The sequence below is a fragment of the Coregonus clupeaformis genome, unplaced genomic scaffold (assembly GCF_020615455.1).
Source record: "Coregonus clupeaformis isolate EN_2021a unplaced genomic scaffold, ASM2061545v1 scaf3008, whole genome shotgun sequence".
NCBI lineage: Eukaryota > Metazoa > Chordata > Actinopteri > Salmoniformes > Salmonidae > Coregonus > Coregonus clupeaformis.
The window spans coordinates 6,830-19,994 of record NW_025536462.1 but is presented as its reverse complement, the minus strand read 5'-3'; the positions used below and the strand labels follow the sequence as shown (position 1 = coordinate 19,994).

The window sequence follows — 13,165 nt, the reverse complement described above, 5'->3', positions numbered from 1 at the left end:
CATTTACGTCTTGAACAGCCTTAGTACCAAATGAGGACTTGACGACTGAACACATCTAGAGTCAAGGTTCCTGACTTTGAGTTATCCTTTTGTTGTAAAAGAAAGCTCACAACCTTAAAAGTAATGTAAATGGTTAACTGCCATATAAATTAAATCACGCAAATTGATAAGAAATATGTTAAATGGGCAAAAACATTGCCCCAAAAATACAAAAACATAGGCATTAGAGAGAATAAAGATTAATTTTATGTTTTGAGGGGCGGTTAGTTCTGTCAAATGGTCGGGCTAATTTTGTTTATGCTATGATATTGAAAGAAGTTATGGGAATTTTGATATTGTGAACATTTTACACAAAAGGTTGGTTGTAATACAGTAAAAAGCCATTTAATTCATATTTTGGCATGAACTGAGACAACAATTTAATTTAAATAGAAAATATCTACAATAAATGTGTAATAACCTGTTGGAAGGATGAAGTGGATCTCTGTCTCACTTCTGGGTCTGCTGAAGCTTGAGCTGGGATCTTGTCACTTGGTGTCTGCAACGAAACACAACAATAAATATTCTGTATTATACTCTATTTAATCAGTGTATACAGTTGAAGTCGGAAGTTTACATACACTTAGGTTGGAGTCATTAAAACTCGTTTTTCAACCATAATTTTCCAACCTGTATCACAATTCCAGTGGGTCAGAAGTTTACATACACTAAGTTGACTGTGCCTTTAAACAGCTTGGAAAATTCCAGAAAATTATGTCATGGCTTTAGAAGCTTCTGATAGGTTAATTGACATAATTTGAGTCAATTGGAGGTGTACCTGTGGATTTATTTCAAGGCCTACCTTCAAACTCAGTGCCTCTTTGCTTGACATCATGGGAAAATCAAAAGAAATCAGCCAAGACCTCAGAAAAAAATTTGTAGATCTCCACAAGTCTGGTTCATCCTTGGGAGCAATTTCCAAACGCCTGAAGGTACCACGTTCATCTGTACAAACAATAGTACGCAAGTATAAACACCATGGGACCACGAAGCCGTCATACCGCTCAGGAAGGAGACGCGTTCTGTCTCCTAGAGATGCATGTACTTTGGTGCGAAAGGTGCAAATCAATCCCAGAACAACAGCAAAGGACCTTGTGATGATGCTGGAGGAAACAGGTACAAAAGTATCTATATCCACAGTAAAACAAGTTCTATATCGACATAACCTGAAAGGCCGCTCAGCAAGGAAGAAGCCACTGCTTCAAAACCGCCATAAAAAAGCCAGACTGTGGTTTGCAACTGCACATGGGGACAAAGATCGTACTTTTTGGAGAAATGTCCTCTGGTCTGATGAAACAAAAATAGAACTGTTTGGCCTTAATGACCATCAATATGTTTGGAGGAAAAAGGGGGTAGGCTTGCAAGCCGAAGGACACCATCCCAACCGTGAAGCACGGGGGTGGCAGCATCATGCTGTGGGGGTGTTTTTGCTGCAGAAGGGACTGGTGCGCTTAAAAAATAGATGGCATCATGAGGAAGGAAAATTATGTGGATATATTGAAGCAACATCTCAAGACATCAGTCAGGAAGTTAAAGCTTGGTCGCAAATGGGTCTTCCAAATGGACAATGACCCCAAGCATACTTCCAAAGTTGTGGCAAAATGGCTTAAGGACAACAAAGTTAAGGTTTTGGAGTGGCCATCAAAAAGCCCTGACCTCAATCCTATAGAAAATGTGTGGGCAGAACTGAAAAAGCGTGTGCGAGCAAGGAGGCCTACAAACCTGACTCAGTTACACCAGCTCTGTCAGGAGGAATCGGCCAAAATTCACCCAACTTATTGTGGGAAGCTTGTGGAAGGCTACCCGAAACGTTTGACCCATGTTAAACAATTTAAAGGCAATGCTACCAAATACTAATTGAGTGTATGTAAACTTCTGACCCACTGGGAATGTTATGAAAGAAATAAAAGCTGAAATAAATAATTCTCTCTACTATTATTCTGACATTTCACATTCTTAAAATAAAGTGGTGATCCTAACTGACCTAAAACAGGGAATTTTTACTTGGATTAAATGTCAGGATGTAACGATCCCGGCAGTCTGAGTCGGGTCCTGTCTGGTGACTAGTGTTTCTGTTCGTGATCTCCAGTTTCCCGAGGTTCGAACGCTCCGGGGAGCGCTCTTGATTTCCGCACCTGCATCCCATCAGCAATCTGCACACCTGGTCCTGATCATCACCCTTCTTAGGCTCTGGCCTAACATCCAGTTCCTGCCGGATCGTTAGCCATGAACAGTATGTTTGTCAGCGTATCAGCCTCTGAGCTACCAGTGTTAGTTTTGTTGTTTTGCACCTTGTTGGCTTGCCGTGTACACCTCCCGTTTGTTTCTATCTGCAGTCTCTCACCCGGAACCTTCTCCCAACCTCTGCCTGATGGTCGGCGGCTGCCGAGCCATTACCGGACCAACCACTGCACCCTCAACAACCCATCCACGCCACCCGCTCTGTTCCCTGGATTATTCAGCCTCACTCGGGAATCTATTAAATAAACACTCACCTTTGTCTCAACGTACCTTGTCCTGGTCTGCTTCTGGGTTCTGGCTTAGTAAACCGTGACAGAACGATCCGCCAGTAATGAACCCAGCGGACCTGGACTCTGTTCGCCATGCCATTACCCAGCAGGAGAAGATGTTGGGCCATCATAACGGTACTACAGGAGATCGCGTTGTCAGTTCGGAACCTTTCTACCGGTCTGACGGAGGTCCAGAACCAACGCAAGTGTCCGGTGGAGGATCCACTACCGTTTCACCCATCTCGCCTGCCGCTTCTGAAGTTGTGTCCCTCCGTGAGCCCAAGGTTCCGGCGCCGGATAAATATGAGGGGAGCTGGGAAGATGCCGTTCCTTCCTTATGCAGTGTGGATTAGTGTTCGATCTACAGCCCTACTCTTATGCCACAGACAAGGCGAGGATAGCCTTTGTGATTGAGTTGCTGCGTGGTCGAGCGCTGGAGTGGGCTTCAGCCGTTTGGGGAACGACAGGATCCCTGCATGGCTTCATACCAGGGGGTTCACGGCCGAGATGAGGAAGCTCTTCGACCATTCCGTCCGAGGAGGGACGCAGCTAGGCGCCTGTTTTCTCTTCACCAAGGAACTGCAGCGTGGCCGACTTCGTGATCGAGTTCAAGACGTTGGCTGTGGAGAGTGGGTGGAAACGAGGAGTCTCTGCAAGCGGCCTTTTACCAGGGTCTGTCGGAGCAGCTCAAGGATGAGTTGATCTCCTATCCGGAGCCTAGTGACCTGGACAGCTTGGTAGCCTTGTCTATTCGGGTGGATAATCGAGTCCGAGACGAAGGAGGGAGAAGCAATGGGGTCCGTCCAATCGATCAGCTTCTCAGTTCCCAGTCGGGTCGGGTGGTGGACCAGAACACGTCGATCATTCTCCACCACAAAGGATTAGTGGAGAGGACCTCTCTCCCGATTCTGAACCCATGCAAGTGGGGCGGCACGGGTTAACCAAGGAGGAGCGTCAACATAGACGTAAGACCAACTGCTGCCTCTACTGTGGTCGCTCGGGACATTACATCTCCACTTGTTCCCGGCGGTCGTCAAACTGCCCGGCTCGCTAAAGTTGGGAGGACTTTTGCGAGCCAGTTTCAACCTCTCAGTACCTCTGTCAGACCCGTTTCCGGCTACCCTTGTGAACAGGAATCAAAGCTTAGCGATTAACGCTTTTATCGATTCAGGTGCCGATGGAAGCTTTCTTGATGCCGAGTTGGTGGAACAGCTGGGGCTTTCCAAGGAGCAATTGCGGGAAGCCATTGAAGCGACCACTCTGAACGGCAGTAGTCTGGCACGTATCACGACGAGGACTGAACCGGTTAAGATGCGGTTGTCGGGAATCATTCGGAGATGATTTCATTCTTCATTCTGCCGTCTTCCCATGTTCCTCTGGTCCTTGGATACCCCTGGCTGAAGGAACACAATCCCACGTTCGATTGGGTGACGGGCAAGGTAACGAGTTGGAGCCTTGATTGTCATGCTAACTGTCTCAAGACTGCCTGCCCCCATTCGGTTCCCAGTCAGGTGATTGAGGCTAAACCCCCAGATTTGTCCCTGGTTCCCGAGACATATCACGATTTGGGGAAGTTTTCAGTAAGCAGAAGGCTCTGTCCTCCCTCCCCACCGACCATATGATTGTGCCATCAACCTGTTCCCGGGAGCTGTCTACCCCAAGGGAAGGTTATACAGTATCTCCCGACCTGAACGTGAGGCGTTGGAGACCTACATCAAGGAGTCCCTAGCGGCTGGTCTCGTTCGTCCCTCGTCATCACCCCTGGGGCAGGATTCTTCTTTGTGGGTAAGAAGGATGGCTCTCTTCGACCGTGTATTGATTATCGGGGGTTGAATGCCATCACGGTCAAGAACAAGTATCCCCTGCCCTTGATGAGTTCTGCCTTCGACTCCTTACAGGGTGCTACGGTATTCACCAAGCTAGACCCTCGCAATGCGTATCACATGGTCCCGGATCAGAGAGGGGGACGAGTGGTTGACGGGTTTCAATACACCCGATGGGTCACCGAGTATCAGGTGATGCCGTTTGGACTGACCAATGCTCCAGCGGTATTCCAGAGTATGGTGAACGACGTCCTGAGAGATATGATCGGTCTCTTTGTGTTTGTTTACCTGGATGACATTCTGATCTTCTCGAAGGAACCTTCCGACCACGTCCAGCATGTCCGGCAGGTTCTGCAGCGATTGTTGGAGAATCGCCTGTTCGTGAAGGCCGAGAAGTGCGAGTTTCACGCCCACCGACATCCTTTCTCGGGTACATCATCTCCAGGGGAGAGATTAGGATGGACCAGGAGAAGGTTAGAGCGGTTCTGGAATGGGTCCAGCCCGATGCGAGATTGCAGCTCCAGAGATTTTTGGGGGTTTGCGAATTTCTACCGCAGATTCATCCGGGATTACAGCCGTGTGGCCGCTCCGTTAACTGCCTTGACTTCCAGTATCAGGACCTTCAAGTGGAATCCGGAGGCGGATCGAGCGTTTCTGGATTTGAAGAGGCGATTCACCAACGCACCGATTCTCTCTCAACCGGACACGGCCCGTCAGTTGTCGTTGAAGTGGACCAGCGTCTGATGTGGGAGTTGGCGCCATCCTGTCGCAGCGATGCTCCACGGACAGTAAACTCCATCCCTGCGCCTACTACTCTCGTCGCCTTTCGCCTGCGGAGAGGAATTACGATGTGGGTAACCGGGAGCTTCTCGCGGTGAAACTTGCCTTGGAGGAGTGGCGCCACTGGTTGGAGGGGGCGGAGCAACCGTTTATTGTCTGGACTGACCACAAGAATCTTGCTTACGTGCAATCGGCTAAACGTCTCAACTCCCGTCAGGCCAGGTGGGCGTTGTTTTTCGGACGATTCAAGTTTTCCCTGACGTTCCGACCTGGATCTAAGAACGGCAAGGCGGACGCCTTGTCCCGGATGTTCTCCAAGACGGAGGAGAGAGTGGGTCCAAGACCGAGACAATTCTCCCCGGAACTGCGTCGTGGGAGCAGTTATGTGGAAGATTGAGGAGGAGGTGCTGGCGGCCCTTCGGACTCAGCCCGGTCCCGTAACAGTCCACCCGGTCGGTTGTTTGTGCCTGAGTCGGGTTCGTCCTGCTGTCCTCAAATGGTCCCACGCCAGCAAGATGGCTTGTCACCCTGGCGTGGCTCGGACAATGGCGTTTCTTCGCAGACGTTTTTGGTGGCCTGCCATGGCCGAGGATACTCGGGGTTTTGTTGCTGCCTGTCCAGTGTGCCGCAGAATAAGAGTACCAATCGGCCCAGCTCTGGACTACTTCACCCCCTTCCTATTCCCCGGCGACCATGGTCGCATCTGGCCCTGGACTTCGTCACTGGGTTGCCCGCTTCTGAGGGGAACACGGTCGTTCTGACTATCGTGGACAGATTCAGCAAGTTCGCCCACTTTGTGCCAATTGCCAAGCTTCCCTCTGCCTCGGAGACGTCCGAGATCCTGGTTAGGGAGGTTTTCAGGGTCCACGGGTTGCCCAGTGATATCGTTTCCGACCGTGGCCCTCAGTTTACCTCTGCTGTCTGGAAGTCCTTCTGTTTGGCCATTGGAGCTACAGTCAGTCTCACATCTGGTTTTCACCCCCAATCCAATGGTCAGGCGGAGAGACCAACCAGAAGATGGAATCCACGCTACGCTGTCTGGTCTCTTCCAACCCCACCTCCTGGGTCTCTCAGTTGCCTTGGGTTGAGTATGCCCACAACACTCTCCCTACATCTGCCACTGGGATGTCTCCCTTCCAGTGCCTGTATGGCTACCAACCTCCCTGTTCCCTTCTCAGGAGAAGGAGCTCTCAGTGCCTTCTGTTCAGGCCCATATTCGTCGTTGCCACCGGACCTGGCATCGGGCCAGAAAGGCACTCCTTAGAGGTTCGGACCGGTATCAGCTCCAGGCGAATCGTCGCCGGATCCCCCTCCCACCTATACCATCGGAGATAGGGTCTGGTTGGCCACACGGGATCTTCCGTTACGGACTGAGTCTAGGAAGTTGTTACCGAAGTTCATTGGTCCGTTTGTGGTGGAGAAGGTGATCAATCCAGTGGCAGTTCGACTCAAACTACCGGGACGCTCAGAGTCCATCCCACCTTTCATGTCTCCCTGCCTCAAGCCTGTCTTCCTCAGTCCTCTGTTGCCTCCTCCGCCTCCTCCTCCTCCTCCTCCGGATGATCGGAGGTGGTCCTGCCTACACGGTGCGTCGCATCATGGATTCCAGACGGCGGGGCCGGGGTTTCCAGTATCTCGTGGACTGGGAGGGGGTATGGCCCTGAAGAGAGGAGTTGGATTCCGCGGCGACAGGTCCTAGATGCTGACCTCATCAGTGACTTCTACCGCCTCCATCCTGGCGCTCCGGGGAGTCCGCCCGGTGGCGTTCGTCGGAGGGGGTACTGTAACGATCCCGGCAGTCTGAGTCGGGTCCTGTCTGGTGACTAGTGTTTCTGTTCGTGATCTCCAGTTTCCCGAGGTTCGGGACGCTCCGGGGAGCGCTCTTGATTTCCGCACCTGCATCCCATCAGCAATCTGCACACCTGGTCCTGATCATCACCCTTCTTAGGCTCTGGCCTAACATCCAGTTCCTGCCGGATCGTTAGCCATGAACAGTATGTTTGTCAGCGTATCAGCCTCTGAGCTACCAGTGTTAGTTTTGTTGTTTTGCACCTTGTTGGCTTGCCGTGTACTTACCTCCGTTTGTTTCTATCTGCAGTCTCTCACCCGGAACCTTCTCCCAACCTCTGCCTGATGGTCGGCGGCTGCCGAGCCATTACCGGACCAACCACTGCACCCTCAACAACCCATCCACGCCACCCGCTCTGTTCCCTGGATTATTCAGCCTCACTCGGGAATCTATTAAATAAACACTCACCTTTGTCTCAACGTACCTTGTCCTGGTCTGCTTCTGGGTTCTGGCTTAGTAAACCGTGACACAGGAATTGTGAAAAACTGAGTTTAAATGTATTTGGCTAAGGTGTATGTAAACTTCCGACTTCAACTGTATATATATATATAAAGCGGTGACAACATACATGTAAGAAGGGACATGTATTTATATATTTTATAATTCTTTGACAGATCCTATACATTATAATATATCAAAGCAGATTTACTTACCAGAGCACGCCATGGCCACTGAGATTATCCATAATCATAGGTTATTTCACTCTCTGCTTGGATGTTTTCAATAGCAAACAAGCAAAGATGAGGTTTACATTGGACTATCATCTTTTTCATTTTGCAATTTGGGGACCTGTGGGCATCATTTACCAGCCTCCCCAGTGAACCATCTTCGCAGGATGCATCTATGCTAAAATTGAAGAGGGAAACAGATTTACGTTTTCTCCACAAAACATATAAACATATAGAGATTAACTGATGTCTTATAGGGTTTTACTTACCACCATGAGCCATTGTTCCATTCAAATCAAACAAGAAAGCATTTTGCTTTTCCGTATACTTCCCCTGCCTCTTGTCCCATTCATATTGCGATATATACTCCCCACGGTACTCGAGGACAAAGGATCCCTTTTCAATTGGTGCTGTGGCAAATACACCACGTCCTGATGTAACAAAGTTAAGAACTTAGTATCAAGTAATACAGTTCAAATTAGGTTAATGAATTGCAGTTGATCAGACCCATTTAGCCTGCTTATCAATGTGTATGATTTAATATTTAGGGGAAAGATCCATTGCAGGGGTGCAAACTGGTAAGGACCCAAAAAGGTGACATCATTCAAAATAAATTTGGTCTGAAAACTATGAAATCACGAGAGACGTATTTTATGTTGGATTTAATGACAGATCTACAGCTAAAACGGAAACGCCTGAAACAATGGCGTTAAAGCGGGGCAAAAAGAGATGTGATCCCCGGTCAGGTTCCAGCAGTTATCACCACTAGACCTGCAGTGACTTGCACCGCTGAGTCTGCCTTTGACTCCTCGCTTTAGACCGCTTTATTGCACACTTTGTATTTAAGGACATCAGCGTACACAAAAAATCCCAAATCACAACAGGCAGGGATTACGCACACACCCACTCATGTTGTGAACACTTTGTCGGTAGGCGTACTCGGCGGTGCATTTTCGCTGTTCTGTTAACTTGAATGGGTGCCGTATTTGTTCTACACACGCTGATACGCATCATTCACATATATTGTAAATTTTTATCACCCAAATGCTTCTACATTCCGTTTATCGTTGGGGGTTGTTATGATCAAATGTTAAAAACATTTTGAATTTAAATCACATTACCGGCTTTCACACATAGCGCGAACGGTCTGCCGACTGGCCAAGGAAATTACCACCAATATCACACATTCTAATAGAAGTTGGGAGGTGTAGTTCATAAATCTTGAATATTTTTCCCCATCCCCCAACTGCTTGCAAAAGAATCACAACATAACTTCTGAAATTGGATGTTAAAGCCGTATGTGTCTAATGCAGCGGTACGCAGTGATTTTTTTCACTTGTGTAAGACTTGAATGTGTTTCAAATGACATCCCAATATGGTATGACCCAATAAGTGTAGCGTGTGTGTATAACATACCTTTATAGTCATTGATCCATTTGACTTTATACAAGGCTTGTCACTTCCAGAAATAATAAAATGAATAGCCTCAGCCTCAGGACTAAGTCTGGCTCTTCACGTTTTGACATGCTCTTCAATTGCCCATGTGCTCCTCAACTAGAAAACATCTACTTTGGATGACAAAAGTCAGCGAGACAAATACAGAAAAAGACTAATACTTGATTTGAATCGAATAAGGATATATCAAATGGTATTAGTCTGCCTTTAGTCATATCGTGCTCATGTTCTTACTAATGCAGTATCCGGTTAGCTTATTAGGCTAACCGATCAGTGCAAACCTTATGCAACTGCAATCACAATAGCAATCTTTTCACAGTAAGCACAGTAAGCAATCTTAACACCTTCAAAGATAAATACTGTTATAAAAGTATAGTACTGTAAACTCTACAAATAACATTATCTGAACTGAACAACCAATATCATCACTTTGGCTTTAAATGGAAAAACATGATAGTGCTAAGTAACATTTGTGGTCAAGAACACTTAAATGTAAGAACAGCTTAGATAATAACTATCTCTTTAGTTGTAAATGAAGAAAAATAAATGTATTACCTTCATTTCTCTTGCACTTCTTCCAGTTCTGAATTTTCCATGTGGCAAAAGTCCTTTTCATTCCTTTCAGCTAATTTGCTAACATTAGCTTATCTGGCTAATTGATGCTAAATTACGTTTTTATTTGAGGGATTTAGAAGGATTTTATGATAATAAATAAATAATATGCCATTTAGCAGACGCTTTTCTCCAAAGCTTAGTTATAGTTGACTATGATGACATGTATTATGTGTATTCAAGTAAATCTATCTTGAATAGTTGGAAAGTGTGCTCAAACAAAATCAGGAAATGTCATGTAACTAAAGTGTGTCACGTGACTAAAAGTGTGTCACGTGACTAAAGTGTGTTTAAAGTGTGTTAATGTTGCCAAAACTGACCACTAGGTGGCGTATTCACAGGTGAGCAAAAAGCGTAAACACACACACACACTTCAAATCATGAGATTGTGACATTTAAAGACTTTTCAGATTTTTTGGTTTAGGGGCATTCTATGGTCGTCTAGAACACTGTAGTGAGCTCGGAAAAATGAGGACTCCAAAAATGTCCCCATATTTCCGAGCGTCCCTGACATTGAAGGTGAGTTGTCATAAAATTGTCTTCATATGTCACCAAAACGAGTACACACACACACACACACACACACACACACTCTCTCGCTCTCTCTCTCCGTGACTCAGACCCTTTCTGGCATCTTTGTTCTCTAATCTCAGCCATTTGAAAAGAGATATTTTAGGATGCTATTTGAGTGTTTGCCAGCTGTGTACTGCGTTGTCTTTGATCATTGCAGCAGGCATATCTTCAAGAAGAGAAAACATTGTGAGAAACTCTGGAACTCAGAAACACCTTTAATCAGCAGGCTGCCGCTGTAACAAGTTGGAAAACGTCCCTACTTTGATTCTTCTCCAGCTACTGTTTAAACTGTATAGTGCTGCGTGTTTGTAGTCCCACCTGCGCTCGCTCAGGTGTGTGTGTGTGTGTGTGTGTGTGTGTGTGTGTGTGTGTGTGAGCGCCTGTGTGTGAGCCTGTGTGCAATGATCATGAGAACGGTGAGGAATCAGCCCAGAACTACATGGGAGGATCTTGTCAATGATCTCAAGGCAGCTGGGACCATAGTCACCAAGAAAACAATTGGTAACACACTACACCGTGAAGGACTGAAATCCTGCAGCGCCCGCAAGGTCCCCCTGCTCAAGAAAGCACATATACAGGGCCGTCTGAAGTTTGCCAATGAACATCTGAATGATTCAGAGGAGAACTGGGTAAAAGTGTTGTGGTCAGATGAGACCAAAATGGAGCTCTTTGGCATCAACTCAACTCGTTGTGTTTGGAGGAGGAGGAATGCTGCCTATGACCCCAAGAACACCATCCCCACCGTCAAACATGGAGGTGGAAACATTATGCTTTGGGGGTGTTTTTCTGCTAAGGGGACAGGACAACTTCACCGCATCAAAGGGACGATGGAAGGGGCCATGTACCGTCAAATCTTGGGTGAGAACCTCCTTCCCTCAGCCAGGGCATTGAAAATGGGTCGTGGATGGGTATTCCAGCATGACAATGTCCCAAAACACACGGCCAAGGCAACAAAGGAGTGGCTCAAGAAGAGGTACATTAAGGTCCTGGAGTGGCCTAGCCAGTCTCCAGACCTTAATCCCATAGAAAATCTGTGGAGGGAGCTGAAGGTTCAAGTTGCCAAACGTCAGCCTCGAAACCGTAATGACTGCAAAGAGGAGTGGGACAAAATCCCTTCTGAGATGTGTGCAAACCTGGTGGCCAACTACAAGAAACGTCTGACCTCTGTGATTGCCAACTAGGGTTTTGCCACCAAGTACTAAGTCATGTTTTGCAGAGCGGTCAAATACTTATTTCCCTCATTAAAATGCAAATCAATTTATAACATTTTTGACATGCGTTTTTCAGGATTTTTTGTTGTTGTTATTCTGTCTCTCACTGTTCAAATAAACCTACCATTAAAATTATAGACTGATCATGTCTTTGTCAGTGGGCAAACGTACAAAATCAGCAGGGGATCAAATACTTTTTTCCCCACTGTATGTCCCTGAGTCAGAGTGAATACTGTACCTGTCTGGAAGTGTGTCTCATTTGCGTACAGTGTGATGAAACTGTCTGAGTCTTGGCTGTCTGGGCTTGTAAAAAAGCTACTCCCCCTCTCTCTCCCTCTCTCTCTCTCTCACACTCCCTCCCTATAACAAAAAGTCTGAAATAAAGGAGAGATGTCTGTTTTGATGGCAGGGTTCATTGAGAGAGGGACGTTTGCTACTGTACAGCACAGCCTGAGCTTCTCTCTCTCTCTCTCTGTCTGTCTCTCTCTGTCTCTCTCTCTCTAGGTTGTTAAAAAGTGAGCCATGAATCTTCATTATCCTAGAGACTATATATGGACTGTATTTGCTTAAATGACAACCTTACCAATTAGAATCTTCAAATTAAAATAATTTTTTATGTAGTGGTTATCCTTCTTCTTTAAAAAAACAAGTTATTCTTGTTAAGAAAAATGTGTTCTTGTAAAAAATATATATATACTGTATATATATATGAAATACTAGCAGTGACCTAGGAAGACATTAAAAACCATTTAGTGAAGTAATCAAAGATCCACTTGTTTTAGTTGATTAAACGTCATGACTCCTCAACTCAACACGAGTGGCTCTTCTTCTACACTCCACCAGTGTTTGTTTTCCTTTCTCTTTCACAGCATCCTGCTTTAGGAAATGTAAGAGTTGTTTGTCCTTTCAGTTGGGTTCCGTTGTCTTTGTGTGTGTGTCTCTGAATTAGCATGTCAGCCATGCTGGGAGGGCGTGTGTGTGTAGTGTGTGTGTGTGTGTGGGGGACGGGGGCCCTCAGGCGCCGTGCGCCTGCCTGCACACACACACAGCATCCCTCTCTCTAATATGGCCTGACAGGCTGACAGGCTTGCTGAGCTCTTTATCTGGGGCCCTCACCTCTCCTACACAGAGTTTGTGTGTGTCTATTTCTGGGCCCCTCATGCTCGTTGGTCCCGGTGTGTGTGTGTGTGTGTGTGTGACCCCAGCAGTTCCCCTGAGAGAGTTCTTTAACCCCCAAACAGAGTCAGGCTGATCTCCATGGTGATGGGAGAATGGTGGACCTCTTTATAGACTGCTAGCTCTCACTGTATAGAAGACTGATGCACACGCACGCACGCACGCACGCACGCAGAGCAGAGCACTGTTTCACACCACAACCCACTAGTAATGACTCTGCAGACAAACTTGTACTGAAAATGTCACACATCTCCCATTTACATCAATGAATAATGCACATGAAAGTTGTATGTTGGCAAGCGTTTACTGGTGATATGGCCCTCAGTGACCACACCTGGTAAAACACACTCATGATACGGACACACCCAGGAGAGTGCGTGTGTGTGTGTACGTGTGTTTTATGAGGTGTGGTCATTGAAAGCCATATCATCAGTACACACACACACACACACACACACACAAACACACA

At 46.7% G+C, this 13,165-nt stretch overlaps 1 long non-coding RNA gene across 1 annotated transcript; it reads right to left on the bottom strand.

The window, feature by feature from the left end:
- Positions 1–498: 498 nt before the first annotated feature.
- LOC123489409 lies at positions 499–7,964 on the bottom strand. Its single transcript, XR_006660548.1, has 3 exons — positions 7,939–7,964; positions 7,655–7,847; positions 499–538 (listed from the first exon to the last, which is right to left on the bottom strand). It is a non-coding gene; the product is annotated as an uncharacterized LOC123489409 (long non-coding RNA).
- Between the last annotated feature and the right edge of the window lie 5,201 nt (positions 7,965–13,165).